The following is an 11,588-nucleotide window of genomic DNA, read 5'->3' as shown; positions in this document are numbered from 1 at the left end:
CTCATGTGACAAAAGGAATTACTTTTGATACATAGATCATTGGAACTCCTCTCACCAGCCTGAGGCAATTTACGAACGATCGTTTGACGGAGTTCGGGGGAACGACACACTCGGGCTAAAATGGATGATGTGAACTACCTTGTTGAAGACAACGCAAGGGATGATTTACTTGCGCGTGCTCTCAAGAACTTGAGCATTTCCATATTCATCAAGGTTTTACCAATATCCGTGTCAAGGATCCTGGCAACACAACATACTACCATGATGAATAGTGATGGATGATGCAGATGCAAAGGAAGATAACACCTTCTAGGATTTCACCTTAGCGAGGCCAATGGGACGAAATCTGAATGATCGACCGAGAGACATTTAGCACTCCGCTTCTAATGTTCTCCTTGATGTGCTAGTGCAACCATTTATTAAAATGGTTTGGTACGTAGAACATCAAGTAAAAGGTCGGACTTCGGGAGCACAAGAATCCATAAGGAATAACTACGGAAGTAAATCCTACGGAATCCTTATGGGGAGGTGGCCAACTTTATCAATCAGGATACTACAATAATAGGTCTTCCGGCTGGGTGTGTTGGCCACGACATTCACTTTACCGGGTTATAGAGAGACCAATATTATAGTTCTTGGGAAACGTTCCATCCATCACACTACCTGAGATTCAGATCTGGTTGGTGTCAGGATAATCCAGACTCATCAAGTCTACAAGGAAAAATGAAAGTTTGCAACACAAATCGACGAGATGACGTTGCGAGATTCTCAGGGGATGAACTACGATAGCAAGCTCCAAATCATGAGCTGGTTCTGCTACAAACATGTGAACACGTTGTCTCAGACAAGCATGATCACATGGTAGTCTTATAATAAAACACTACCGAGTTTAGGAGGGGAACCATCATCGCAGATAATGAAGTTCTTAATTAAGCCCGGGTTAGCTCTTAAAAGGAACTCCTTCTCCTTGAACAATTCAATCAGTGGCTTGGTGTGCTAGGGACAAATATAGAATGGAGGTAGCGAGCCTATCAAACCATAGCATACTTCGCACATGCATGACTGACTTGGGATGGTTCCAGTGAAAACAAAAACAATCTTTCTCGGATCCACGGTGACAACTTATATCAAGTGCACGTGAATTAAAGAAAGTCACTTCTTTCATCCAATCATATCCTTCATGAGATAGCACGAAGAAAATGCTAGCACAAGTTTCCAACACTAGCTTAATGTTCAACACGAGTCATGGAGAAGATAAGAATGTTGCCGATGGGCTCAACAGCAAATTATCAAAATTCCAATGGAGATGGAATTCCACAACTATGTGGACAAGGTTATAGCATTGGCCAGACCCAAAGAATATAATGGTGTATGCTCGAGGAATCCACCATGAGTAAGACAACATTACGAATGTCGTTGATTCTAATTTGATTTAAGGATAGCCCACACTCAAATCAAAGTTTGGACAAGACAATAGATCCAACAATTGATCACGAGGATCAATCAATGATGGTATCATCTTTATTCAACACACTCACAAAAAGATATCCCTTAAAATGAACGAAGCCAGGTAAGCTTTTATCTTCCAACTCTCCAAGTTGTTGTTTGGCTTAACCAACTGGCTCAGGGGTATCCAACACAGATTCTTGGAGAAAGAGTGGTTTATTGGGAAACCAACTTGATCACGAACTCAACATATCGGTTAGGGGACAACCTGGTGGTACTTCCAAGAAGATATTTGGAAAATCACGATCCACCAACATGTCATTAAGATTGAGAACAATCTTGCTTTTCAGGGCGAGATGATATGATCAAATGAGCGAGGATTTGACAAAATCCTAACTCATCAATCGAAGAGTGCACCAAAAATAAGGACAAGGTAGCATGATCAATCCTAGTATAGTGATTCGATAACCAACACGCTAAGAATGATATTAATGTCCATTAACTACCAAGCAACACGGTTGCTAGGAGTATTGATTTCACACATCATGGTTCACTTGTCGGCATTCCGGTTGTGACAACACGGGACCAAGGAATGAAAATGATGGCAAGAAGTATCACTGCGTCAAGAATTCGTGAGAGATGGTGCAATTCTCATGACAATCCTGACATAAAGGGGGTAATACTCTGAGGTAGAACAGAACAAAAGCTAGATTGACATTTTGATCTGCGGAATAGAACTACTTTGACCAGTCCAAGAAATGGATGAGGTGGTGGAGTTTGTTTCTCCTAGTCATTCTGATATAGAATGGCTTGGCGGACCACAACAATAATCAGCATCGATAACACGAATGCATAATTACTCCTGACTATCAATTGATAGGCGAAGGTCGGAATACGACTGAAGAGGGACAACTCAAAGGAACACATATCTTTCTGAGTTGTGGATGCATAGATTAGTATGTCGAGCAAAGCTCAACATTTCTTCCGGATAACCCATGCAGATGGTAGAACTGGCAGATTCACAATATAGAATGGCGAACTCATCAAGAGCACTCTGGTTGTGATCGTTTGGTTCAAAAGAACTACTGCCAAGAATGGTTCATGGTATTTGGAAGAACGATATACCACGGACCTCGAAGACTATCACAAAGGTTACTAATATCCTAAAGGAACGAGCAAACACTAGCTACACGAATTAAGTAGAGTGAATCTTGGGTTCAAGAACCCAGAAATAGAATGCCTACTAACTATATGGCATCACGGGATGCTTTCGAGAATAATGGCCAGAATCACCACACTGAGATACAAAGCATTTCTAGATTACTGAGTGGTTCTCTAGGATGCCTAGGTTCATAATACTAGCTTCAACATATACGACGAGGTAACGGAGTACCTCAGCTCACCGATTAGTGTGGTTGAACTGGCCCAAAGGGACATCTGGAACAGAAAGAAGGGATTTGCAAATGCATCAGACTATTTAGAAACCTGGGATGACTCGGACAGCATAACGGCTGTAAATGCTCAAAAAGTTTTGAGACATCCTGCAAATTGGTGGCATAACCACTTAACATCACAATATCAAGGTTCTGAGACCAGCTATGAATACGGAAGTAATAGGAACTTAACTAAGGCTTGAAACCATCAATCCTATAAGTCTACGAAATAGTAACACGTGATCCTGATAGAAAGACGAGAAGCCTAGTTCTTAACCCCCGTAGAAAAGAAGAGGCTGACTCAGATCAGAGGGGCATAAGGTATAAGGAGTAAAAAGAGCCTTACGTTACCTTCCACAATCAATTCCCCTACATATAACTAAAGAATTTCTAGACTCAACTTCGTCCAGTTTGGCTTGGTACTCCTACATGCAGTCAGGCTCTGATACCAAAGCTGTCAGGACCCCGATTCTAAGTCACACCGATCTAGCCTGTAACACCTCATATCACTTTGCGGCCTCACGCACGGTATTCCCACGGGTGTCGTCTTACCATGGCCCAGGACCGTTTGCGCCTTTTGGCTCACATATATGATAGTGTCGCTAGCATCCATATGATAGAGAACCCGGGCCGACATGACTAGTCGTGAACCCAAAGTGGCACTAACTTACGGGGACAGGCATACATGAATGAACATCGAGCATGTCGGTCTGCAGCGTGTGAATCCGGGCTGTAGCACTGGGCTAACAGGACTCCAGGAACCCGGGTTGTAGCAGGCTAGGCAGGACTCCGGATGTCACCGCGTGACATTTCCCCGAAGGGACAGACACAGGAACAAAGTGAATCACATGCCGTCCAGTCAAGTGTTTCGGAGCAGTAGTGCTGGGCTAGCAGGACTCCGGTGAACCGGGCTGTAGCGGACTACTATGGCTCATGGAAGCACAAGACTACATTTCCCCATAAGAGAGGCTACCAAGGATAAACAACTAGATTGTCGGATCCCACACATACCAAGCATTTCAATCATACACACATTATGCTCGATATGTGCAAATACAACATGGCATCACAACAAGACTCTACGACTCAGAGTACTTATTCGATAGGCTCCGAAGATCCAAGTATTACAAACATGGTCTCATGACCCAACATACAGAGTATACAAGCATCAAGCGGAAGCATAACATGCCCGAGTACAGTCAACTACAAATGAAGAAGGCTGAGAAGCCTGACTATCTACAAGACCCTCCCAAGGGTACAAGATCGTAGCTGAGGTAAAAAGCTAAACGTCGAAGTCCACGCGGAACTACTAGCGAGACTGAAGTCTCTCTACAAATACATAAATTAAACAAACGTGAGTACAATTGTACCCAGCAAGACTTACATCAGAACTAACTACATATGCATCATTATCAACAAAGGGATGGTGGGGTTTAACTGCAGCAAGCCAGCTTTGACTCAGTGGCTAACCTGAACTAGTACTGCAAGTAACTCTTTTGAGGTGGCGCACACGAGTCCAAATATTTACCAATCAATACACCACTATGGATCCGCTCCCGTCTCCCTACGAGAAGGCCATCCATAGCACTCACGCTTATCTTGCGAGTTTTAGTGTATCCACTTTCACTTGTCTATGAACTGTTATAGGCAACCCAGAAGTCCTTTACCGCGGAAACGGCTATTCGAATAGATGATGTTAACCCTGCAGGGGTGTACTTCTTCATACATGTTTCCACCACTTAGCGTCTGCACACGACATGTGCTCGGCAGACTTCAAGCGAAAGCCGACGTGGGTGTAGACCACGACCTACCTAAACACCCAAGTCTCTAGTCCAGGTTTATCGCCTATCCAGGTTCCATCCGCAGGGAGTCCGGCCGAGGTTTCCACATATGGCCCCGAACGATGTGTGCAGGGTTCCCGAGACACCAAACGGGTGTCCGATACACCGTGCCACGTACCTACCGCATCACAGCCCACCCCACGTGTGAGCGCTGTCCACGGCCTCCAGTAAACTACAAACACCAGAAACTACTTGCAACTCCAGGACAGAGTACTAGTGTGGTTAAGAAGTCGAGCGGGGTCATATTTCAGGGCCCAATGCATGGTAGTAGTTGTTCATGGATCACAAACACATAACTCAGTTCCTGAGGACGGCTTCAATGAGACAACCCACCATGTACTCCTGCATGGCCTCTCACCGCTACCTTTACCAAATCGTATTCACACACTTAGCTCTCAACAGTAGTGCATGTTCACCACTTTCCAATTCATCCCCGATGAATCAGACCTGACTCAACTCTAAGCGGTAGCAGGCATGACAAACAAGCATGAATGAGTAGGCACATCAGGGCTCAAATAACTCCTACTCATGCTAGTGTGTTTCATCTATTTACTGTGGCAATGATAGGTCATGCAGAGGAAAAGGATTTCAACTACCGCAGCATGTAACAATTGAATCGTTGTTGTCCTAATGCAGTAAAAGAGAGCAGGAGCGAGAGAATGGGATTGTATCGGAATGAACAAGGGGGCTTTGCTTGCCTGGCACTTCTGAAGATAGCATTGAGTCTTCATCAGTGTCAATGATCACAACGTCGGAACAACGTCTACCAAGGGGGGAACAACTCCGGCAACAGAGAAAGAAACACAATCAATGCAATGCACAATATGATGCATGATCATGACATGGTAAAATGAGTGTGTTGAGCTAATGCAACTACAACCATATGGGTTTGAGCTATTTTGAACCAAAGATTCAAAGTTCAAACTCATTTGTGATCTTAAATAGTGCTTTATCATGTTTTGCACTAAACAGCAGGTTAACTTGTTTAAACATGCATGAAACCAGTATAGATGGATAGATTGGATTTTTCTGATAATTTTTCATATATAACTTATTCCATTCTGAGTTACGGTTGAATTTCTATGATTTTTAGAAGTTTAAGACATTTTCTGAAATAAATAAATCATTTCTGATTTATTCAAAATCCCAGAAAATGTTTACCGCATCAGCAATACGTCATTCTGACCTCAGCAGGTCAACAGGAGCGGTCCAGGTCAAACCTGACCAGTGGGGTCCACTGGTCAGTGACCCAGTGCTGTTCAGTGTCAATGGCAGGTGGGTCCGGTCAACGGACACGTCAGCGCGGTCAAAGCTGACACGTGGGTCCACCGTGCTTAACTAAAACTAAACAAGAACTAAACTTTGATTAATTAAGGGCGCTGGGCCCACTGCCAGTGACTGCGGGGAGTCATTGGTTAGCGCCTAACCGGTGTTTAGCCGGAGTTAAGGCCGCTGGCGAGGCCAGCCGCGGCGGAGGTTGTCGGAAAACCTCCTCCGGCGACCAAACGACGTGCGGGAGGTTGTGTTCGGAAGATGGAAGTGCGGCGCGTCTAACAGTGCTGTTAGTTTCGCCAGAGACGGCGTAAGTCGACGGCAGCAAGCTCAAAGGCGGCGGCCGGAGTTCGGACATCGAGGGGGACGAGGCTATAGGGCGCTAGTGGCTAACCAAAGGGGTCCTCTGGACTCCTGGCATCTTCTGGAACACGACCATGCGCTCGGGCACGTCTAATGCATGCTAGAACGATGGCGGCGACGAGGTCGCCGGCGGTGAGCTCACGGATGCAGCGGGGCTACCAGCTAGAGGACGCAACCGACGATGGCGAGGCCTCACAGCGGTTGCAGCACGCGCCTCGGTGGGCTCGGGGAAGGTCGGACGATGCCAGGACGGCGAGGCGGATCTTCGGCGGCCGAAGAAGGGGATGACGGCGCTGGCGGCGTTACGGGGCGCTCCGACTGGCTTCCTTCTGTGGAGAGGCGTAGCGCGAGGTGGCGGAGCTGCTGGGCATCCTAGCTAGGCGAGGGGGGCTCGGTGGCCACAGCAACGGCGAGCGACGTCGACGAGCTCCATTCGGGAAGACATCAGAGGAGGGGAAATGGGTCCTGGGAGAGAGGGGAGAGGTGCAGGGGTCGAGGGGAAGTGTGTGGCATCGCGGCAGGCATCCAGGGCGACGTCGGGGAAGCGGCATCAAGCAGGAGGTGGCGGCGTGTGCGCGCGCGTGGCAGCCACACGCTCTGCCTACTGGCTCGGGGAGGAAGACGACAGGAGAAGCCAGGCGGGCTGGGCCGCACAGTGTTGGGCCGGCTAGGGGTGCCAGGTAAGCCAGATAAGTTTCTCTCTCTCTCCTTTATTTCTGGTTTTCTATTTCTTCTGTAACTTTGTGGCTTTAATTAAAATACTAAAAATAACTCAAAAATCACGAAACTTCTCATGCCCACTGTATGGAATATTTCCAACAGTAAACATTTTAGTTTATGATTATTTAGACATTTAAAATATTTTATAGCATTTAAATTCCCAAATGCAAATAGGTAATGATTTAATCCAGTGACCTTAGGATGACCTAGAAAATTGTGCACCATTTTTGTTAGAGGTTTAAGACCAAGGCAAAGATGATGAACATTTTGGAAGGCATTTCAGGTTCATTGAAAAAGATTTTAGTAAACCCTAGTTGTTTCCAGGGGGTGCTGGGGGTTCTGTCATCCCCATTTCAACTTTCTGTGAAAAGTAAACATGATGCAACACCAGAAGCTAGCACTAGGCATTGTCAGAACTAGGGATGTGACAGCCGCTGACGCTGACACTGACACGAGGCCGATGTACGGGTGCGTGCTCACTGTTACTACCCCTCGGAGGTACGTGGGCGGCGACACTGGCTACATCAAGCTGACTAGGACTGTGTCGAGCTGGGACCTTCCCGCCGATGTGGACATGGAAGACGCATGGTATGATTCGACCCCCAACGTGGTGCACGGGGACTCCAAGGAGGTTCACCTAGACATATGCATTACCAAGTTAAATGTTGATCATTAGTCTTCGCTCAATGTAATCCGCTGTCTAAGCATGTGGAGACTTCCATGCATGATCTTGCTCTATTGGAGTATCACGCATGAATAAAAGTGTATCCATTTATGGTTTAGTGTAGAATCTTACATGTATGAATTTTTTACTACAATACTGGTGAAAGACTTATGATGAACCATTTCTTACATCTCCTCTGCTCCCTTCCAAGTCATCCTGATTTAATCCCTCCATCTAGGTGTAAAAGGGCATGGTTAATACTTAATATATAGCCAACTGTTGACTATAAGAAAGTCCCATGTCATCTGTAGCCAACATGTATAACAATCGATACTCAAAAACTAATTCTTAAAGATCATTTCTTGCAAAGCACAATAAGTGTTATTTCTTCACAAGTATTGGATGCAGGTTGAACAGTTGAACGCTTTTGTTTGCAAAAGATACTTTTTTTTTATCTATTTCACCCAGATGTTTGTGAGCTCTAGAGATTAAATAATATCGGAAGAAACCTATCGATGCCCGTTACACATGAGATGACCCCCACATCATTTGTCAAAATAAACAACTCCCCGATCAATGCATTTCATTGTTCCGTGCAATGCACGGCCACCTTACTATAGATTAGTATGACCAAAAATTGAACTAACATTATATATAGTACAATAAATGCTGATGCATGTCACCTAAAATTATATCATTGAAAACTATGTTCAAATACGAATCCAATGGCATAGTTTTTGTTGACATGCACTAACATTTTGTTAGTTCAATATTCAGTCAAATTCAATGGGGGACTAATAAACCACGACCGATGTAGTACTAGTGTTGAGGGCGGCGTTGCACGCGAGTCTCACCCCGCTCGTGGCGCGGCAGTAAAGCCGTCATATCACAAAACCCAACCACTCCCAATAATAAGTGGCCTGGTAAAATAAACGGACAAGCAACGATCACATCCCTCCGTCTTTTTTGCATTTGATCTCTCTGCATTTACTTTCTCCGGTTCATCTCGCACACTCGATCCCTAGCTACTACACCTAGTATCCCTAGCTACCACTCCTAGGGCCAGTTCTTTTGGCGGCTTAAAAAATAAGCAGTCTCTTCCCCAGCTTTTCCCATAAGACTAGTCACAGTGGAGAGTAACATTAAGGCGCCTCACTTATTTATTTGGGCTTCTAAACTACTACTAGTACCTCCGTCCTGGTTTATTCGTCACCATTGTAATTTGTGATAAATTTTGACCAAAGATTTAACTAATAAAATGTTAGTGCATGTGACATATGCACGTACTTACAAAATGCGTACGGATACACAAGGTTTCCAAACTTTTCCTTTTACATACTTAATTAAGGACGCTAATAATTCCCGAATGTTTGGGATTTATCATTTGCATCCCAAAAGCAATGAGATTGCCTTACAAAACTAAATTATATTCCTAATAAAAGCCACGACACTCGCAGGAGCGCTTGCGGCGCGCCACGAGTGCCCTGGTGCGCGGCCGTTTCCCAGCGCGCCGACACAACGCCTCTTCCTCAGCCTCGCAACTCATGAGGTGCTGATTGGCGGCTTGCCGGCGGGCAAGCGCGATCTCACCGGTGTGGTGATCCGGCGCCAACAGGTACTCTTGCTCGCTAGAAGCGTGCACCCAGTCCACGTACCGCCAAGCATAGATGAGGCGCTTGGGCCTGACTGCACTCAGGGCTTTGGCACGGGCGTCCTCCGCCACCCTCACGGCCCTCGCACGAGCCTTCTACCAAAGAGCCAATTGCCTAACTCTATCGGACGCGACATAGGCCTGCAAGGCAGCTTGCCCCGCGACGCGCTTCTCTTCCTCGGCCTTCTTCTACGCCTCTATTTTGGCACGCTGTGCCAGAGGCAAAACCTCCCACATGGCGACATCCATTTCTTTTTCCAAAGCTCCTCAAGGCTGGGGGGCTCGGCGGGCGGCGCGGCATTCTCCTCGTAGCGGGGAGCCGACGCGTCCTCCGACGCATGTGCTGGTGAGATTGGGAACACCGACGTGTCCTCCTCGACTAGTGGCGGCGAGGAACGGAACAGTGATGCGTGACCGTCCGCGCGGTACAGAGAGGGGCGCCTAGGGCTTGGGAGGGGCATGCCATGGTGGTCGACGTGAGAGGGAGGGGGAGGAGATAGCGATGAATGTGAGCGTTCTTCCGAATGCCGTGGGAGGCGCAGTATTTATAGCGAGCAATGGCACACCTACGTAATATATGGATTGAGCTTCACTGACTTAACTGCAGGTCCAGTTGCGTCACTGACATGTGGGTCAGATGCCTGTTGGGCCCACATGTTAGTGACCTAATGCACCTACAGTTAAGTAACTGAAGCAGCTACGTGGGCATATTTTTTGGAGTAAATTACGGGTGAGGGAAGGGGTGGAAATATTGCTGGTCACAATGGATTGGACGAGCGCGGGGGAGGAGAGTCATGCATGTAGATTTTTTCCACACGGTGTGGAGTGGTGTGACTGCTGGAGGGAGAAGGAGAGTCAAGCAGGCGTTCAGATTTCAAGGTGCACTAAATTATTGCATGCGATGATTAAGGCTGGCCATTGTGATGGTAATGTGGTACTCCCTCCTTTTCGGTTTATAGGGCTTAATTTGAAAATCTCTTCAACCAAGGTAGATGATGAATGGTGGAATTAATTCCGTAGTTTGCAAAAGCACTTAATTAGTACTCTCGTTTTTCTCAAAAATTTGTGTAAACCAATGCATTAATTATGCCACATGCATGCATGACCAGTCCTATAAAAATCTCAGTTGGTGGTGATGGTATGTCTGCCTCTGGACAACGTGAGCCGTTCGATCTACTTGGAACTGATGGCTAAGATGTGTGTGCATAGAGACATGGCCTTGCCACCGGAGGTACTGTATAGTAGATATTTACCCACCTCTGCCATTGTATAAAATACAGAACTACTCATTTCCTTTCTGGTTCATCTCCTTGCATTCTTGCTGGCGGCGGCGAAGGTTCTTGAAGATGGATTCCAGACTCTAGAAACCACTACAAAAACTATTCCACCGCCTCTATCTTGGTAAGAGTAGGTGAAAATTTTGAATCGAGCGCTTTAAACTAGAAGGGAGGTAGTGGTACTCTAATAGCTAACCTTGTTGTGATGACTTGATAGGACATGGCACGCACCTGGACGGAGGAACTAGTCTGCATTGTGCATTTAAGTTTTGTCTGAAGTCAATGTACCTCTACTTTGACCAAACTTATAGAAAAATGTACATCATCATTCACAATGTCAAATCAATATTTTTATACTCATTATAAAACTTAGTTTTTATACTCATTATAATCAGTATTGTAGGTATTGATATTTTTAGTATAAATTTGGTCAAAAACTTTGCAAACGATTGAAGGAAGTAAAAAGGACCAGAGGGAGTATCATGCATGTGGAGTAGGCAAAAAATTGCTCATTTATAGCCGGTCGAAGTCTCAAAGGGCGGGACCGCGCGAGGGAGGCGAAGGTCGTGGGAGGCGCGACGGTTGAGGGAATTAAGTGAAGTTACATCCACGTACCGGCATGGCGTGCGAACATGCAGAAGCTATACCGTCAGGCCTACGATATGGGTCTAGTAGACATTACATCTAGTGGGTCCTGCATAGTACTCAAGAATTCTTTGGGGGCTTGCAGCCGTTTATCCACCTGGCAAGCCAACAACCCCACGCCGTTCGCACGCCCTCCTCGTCCCCGTCTTCTACCTTACAGTAGTTCGCTCCCAGTCGTCCCGTCCTTTCACATTACACCAGTTCAACTTCTCCTAACCCTCCTCCAAAATCCATGGCCTCCCAAATCTCCATGGTCGCCGCTGAGTACCAGGTTAG

This window comes from Aegilops tauschii, chromosome 4, assembly GCF_002575655.3.
Source record: "Aegilops tauschii subsp. strangulata cultivar AL8/78 chromosome 4, Aet v6.0, whole genome shotgun sequence".
In the NCBI taxonomy this organism is placed as follows: Eukaryota; Viridiplantae; Streptophyta; class Magnoliopsida; order Poales; family Poaceae; genus Aegilops; species Aegilops tauschii.
This window is presented reverse-complemented; position numbering follows the sequence as displayed.